The following is a 5,085-nucleotide window of genomic DNA, read 5'->3' as shown; positions in this document are numbered from 1 at the left end:
TTTCCAATATGTCAAATACGCTGCGGAGAAGAAGATGGGGAACAGCTATCGCTTCCAAGCCCAACAGGGCCCCGAGAAGAACATTGTGGGGTATGATCGGTCTTACCCCCTGAAGCCTATGGGTAACAGGAAAGTCTCCGGCCCTGGTGAGGTTCGGGCTGTGGACCGCCCGGACGCACAGAGTGATTCCTTGTTTGCCCCCACCCCGCCTCAGGATGGTCATGAGAGGCCCTGCGAGAGGCCGGGCAGGAGGGGCTCAAGAGTACGCAAACCTAAGGACAGGACTGTCCTCCCCATGGTGGCGACCCCTCCAGGGCAATGCCCTTCTCATGCCAATGGGAAGGAGCACTTTCAGTTGCAAGAGGAGCTACGAAAAGTGGCCGAGGCAGAGGCCGCGCTGAAGGAGGAGCATCGCCGGAGGGAGGCCAGCCTGCAGGATGAGATGCGCCGGAAGGAGGCCATGATGAAGGACGAGATTCGCCAGAAGGAGGCCATGATGCAGGCGAAGCTCTTCAGAGCTCAGGAGGAGCTGAGGATGGTTCCGAGAGAGATGGAAGACTCCAGAGAGGTGGCCGGAAGGGAAAATAGAGGCGAGGCAGAGCGAGCTTTGCCCCAGAGGACCATGGGCCAACCACCGCTCTAAGGCCGTGCCTCTTCTGACCTGCAGAATGGAGAAGCAAAAAGCCTTCACTCCAAGGAAAGCCCTTCCTATCAGAGGAGACAACCTTGATTATGGTTCTCCAATGGAAGATGGCGGATGCGCAGAATCGCACTTTCCCTCTGCGCTTTCCCATCAGGAGAGACGTCAAGTGAGCCCTTGCAGCCGTGGGCTAGAAGACGTCCCCTGTGGAAGGAGAAAGTATCTCAAGAAAGCAAGGCTCCCTGAAAGCGACGTGTCAGCGGCACAGGCCGCGCAGGGCCACTTCAGAAATAACACCACATGTCTGGATGAACAAACTCTGTCAGTGGAAAACAGATATTTGTCCCCTACAAGTCTGATCTGCCCTACCGCTGAGCAATTTCCATATGAGAATAGCCAGAGTGGAAACCCTCAGCTGGTGCCCTGTGAACTGTGTCACGGGAAGTTTGCTGTAGAGAGGCTGGAGAAACACAGCAAGATCTGCAAGAAGCTTCAGAATTCAAAGAGGAAGGTTTTTGACTCTTTCAAGCACAGGGCCAAGGGAACAGAACTGGAGACATACATCCATAAGAAGAAGGTTAAACCGCCAATCGTGGTAAGGGCTATCCTTAAACTCTTTCCAAGCTTCCCTTTTTTTCTCCTAGAGTCAGACTCAGCTTATAAATCAATGTAAACAATAAATAAGTGTTTTATGAAGTACTCTTCTGAAAAACTGCCGCAAAGGCACATTTGCCAGACAGAATAAATGTGTCTTAGTGACTTCTGAATTCTGTTGTAAAAATCTACATATCAAGCAAATAGCACTCACAGGAAACAAAACCATAACTACGTAAATTGTACTCTCTACCCAATGACCTGAAAGGTAGCCCCAGAAAGCTACGTTATTACTGTATTGATATTTTCTTGCCTTGTGAATGGTTTGCGACCAGACTGTGTACGCAGTGCTAGTCTGGACTTTTTCTGGAAGCTGTTTTATTGGTTTCATTTCCTGTTCCCAGCTGAGAAAGAACAACTGGAGGCAGAAGCACGAGGATTTCATTCGGAGCATCAAACAGGCCAGGGAGGTGCAGCAGGTGATCACGCAAGGAGGGAAAGTTGTGAACCTGCCCCAGCCCCCCGCGAATCCAAACCCCGACTACGTGCCCTGCCCTCACTGCGGCCGGCGCTTTGCCCCCAGGCCGGCACAGAGGCACTTCCCCAAGTGTCAGCACATCAGGAGCCGCCCTCCTCCTCCTCCTCGCAGATGAAAACTGATGTGAAGAAGAGCAAAAGAGTCATGATCTTGGCTCACGACTCACGTCCTGCTTTTTCTTTTTAGAAACACATTTAGCACAGTTCATCCGTATGATGATGAAAAAAAAATGTTACCTTATTTTAATTAAATGATTTTTTTTTGGTGGACTGGTGTTTGCGTAGCTGTGGTTATTTCAGTTTTTCTCTTATCATTCATACACCTTGACCTCCTAAAAATAATTTTTCAACCTGGAACGTACAATTAGCAGGCAATAGAACAGGTCACATTGGTCTTGGAACCATCAAAAAGCAGTATTCACACATTCTCGGCATCAATTTTCCTTAAAAACAACTGAAAAAGCAAGGTAAAGAGTGATTGATTTTTTTAATGAAAGTTATTTGATTTAATTTATTTAATTTTCATAATATTTGAAATATGTTGGGATTAATGTGACTCAATATTATCTGCAGCTCTTACACTCCAGGCACCTGATAAAGTGGAAAGCAGTGTCTTTGCCTTACATGGCGCTCAGCTCTTCCTCAATCCCAGCAGAAGCACCAGCAGAAGCAGCAGCCTCCGGGTCCTGCCTCATGCACAGCTTAAAATGCAACACCAAGTAATACAACAAACAACAGGGAAAACCATTCACGATCAGACACATCCGTTGATTGCTGGCTCTCAGTAAAGGGACATTGCATCATTACATCACAAAATAGACTACATTTCAAGGTTAAAGAATTACCATGTTCTGCGATTCAGAACGAGGCAGCAAAACTTCCTATAATCTGTTGTGGCCCTATGACATTGTAAAGGAGCAGGCTTGTGAATACATCTCGTTTAATCCAATGGAAATATAACTCTCAACTTTTTTACGTTTTTGCCAATAAATAATACTACATTGTTAACTCTGCATAAAGAACCTTGGAATGGAACGTTTTTTGCAGTGAAATGTTTGCTGCATAACCTATACCCTTTCTCTCCTACATCACATTGCATTAGTCATTACAGTGATTAGTGAGCAGGAAGGGCTGCATCACATCGCAATTTGTGTGGAACTTGAATGCGAATTTGTTACAACATGGCGTAACTTACAGTCCTTTCACAAAATTCATGATTTTGTGCTCAATTTTGAGTTTGTAAAGTTTTTCTATAATGTCAATGATTTTATTTTGTGACTGAAATTAAATAATTTTGTGTCTGCAAAATTGGGACTGTAGTTCCACCTTAACCTACTAGTACTGTATGTCTTTGGACTGTGGGAAGAAACTGGAGCACCTGGAAGAAATCCACACAAATGAAGGGAGAACATACAATTCCATCCAGACTGCACCCCAGGAATTGAACCCAGGACCCCAGCTCTGTGAACCACAGTGCCAGCTCATTGCTATAGTCACTATAATTAATGTCAAAACTCATTTGCAAATGAGCAGCCTGGGATCCAAAAGGATCAAGACAAGGATCCAAACAAAGCACTATCCCAAAGCTTGGCTTTGTACCGTATATAATACAGGGCTTGATGCAGAAGGCAGATAATCAAAGTCCATGCAATAATTGCTAAGGGAAAGTGACTTTGTGTTCTTGGAGGGAAGTCACTCAACATGGAGCTGTGTTAGTGAAATGATTGTTCTGATGTACGGCTGATGTCCAAACACTGAAAACATGATTGTGTATGCAATCGCACTCCTGAGCTCCATTGGGTATGGTTAAAATAACTTTTTATAGTTCATCACATTCAAAGTGTGTGTACTTGATGAAAGTGTAACACGCATTTGGAGGAGTTATTCAGGATTTTCTTTCATTCAACTATTTCAAGACCCATTATTTTCAGATGTTGTAGTATACGTGAATAATGAAAGGCCTTCATATTACACAATGTAGGAATGACTTCGCAGGTGTGAAGAATAAAAGATTAATTCAGCTCACTTTGGGGAGTTTCACAATGGCCCTCCTTATAGAAATGTGGGTTTGATTAAAGGAGTGAAGAAAAAGCACTGAATAATATTTGCTTCTGTAAACGTAATCATCTCAAAATATGGTTGAAGAAATTGAAGAAGGTTAAACATAATCCAAAACGTATAAGGTCAATTTAAGTACAACCAGAATTCTAGTGTTTATGCAATGCATCTGTGGGTTGATATGAAATATGGCCGTACTTAAACTAAACGAGGTTATCGAGAGCATATTCCGAATACGGCTTTGGCCAGTTGTACTGTGAACTGCGAGGACCGTATCTTATCCTGAACTGGCTGTGCGAATACCGTCCTCTGCTGGCAGAAGGAATAGATTACAACGGCACTGTATTGGCGATTAGTCCTATTGCTAGAATATTGAAACAACAAGGAGTCCGCGGAGTCAAGCAATGCTGAATAAACAAGTACCTGAAATTCAATAGGATTTTGTGTATTGATTACAAATAGGTGTGGAATTCTCATGTACAGTGGTATTCATGGATTCCTTACACAAGCAGCAGTTGTTATGATGCTTTCGTAATCTGAATATAAATCTGTTATCTACTTAAAACTGTAATTATTGAATAGATTAATGTCTTTGAAATGCTTCATTAACTGGGCAGTTTCCATGTTTGGAAATGTTTTTATTTTGATTGCTGATTGCTAGATACTGTATGTTTAATAGGCATGCTGTTAATATTTTCTACAAGAGCCAAATAAGACAGTTATGCTGTAGTAAGTTCTATATAAGTTATATAACATAAGTTATATTTTGTTCTGAGGTCAATTTGAATCTCATACTAAATAACTGGTGTCCTTTTATCTGAGAAACACTACCTGATTGATCACCTGATGCCTAGAAATTAGCATGCACAGTAGCCCAGCGTTTAGCATTGCTAGCTCACAGTGCTGAGGCCCTGGGTACACTTCTGGACCTGGGGTGCTATCTGTATGGAGCTTGTATGTTCTCCCCATGTTTGCATGAGTTTGCTTTGGGTGCTCCGGCTTCCTCCCACAGTTCAAAGAACTACTGGTAGGTTAATTGGCTTCTGGGATAATTGGTGAGTGTCTGTGTCTTCCCTGCATTGGACTACCATCCAGTCCCAGGTATCTCCTGCTTATTACTTTCTGAGGCTCTGGCTCCCCCGTGCCCCGCGACCCCCTGACCCCCTGACCCTGAATTGGATGAAGCGGTTAGAAAATGGGTGGTTTCTGTTATGCTCTGGTCATGCTCTGCCATAGCAACAACTTGTAAAAAATGC

The sequence above is a fragment of the Lepisosteus oculatus genome, unplaced genomic scaffold, assembly GCF_040954835.1.
Source record: "Lepisosteus oculatus isolate fLepOcu1 unplaced genomic scaffold, fLepOcu1.hap2 HAP2_SCAFFOLD_37, whole genome shotgun sequence".
Lineage (NCBI taxonomy): Eukaryota > Metazoa > Chordata > Actinopteri > Semionotiformes > Lepisosteidae > Lepisosteus > Lepisosteus oculatus.
Note: the sequence above shows the minus strand (reverse complement) of the source record.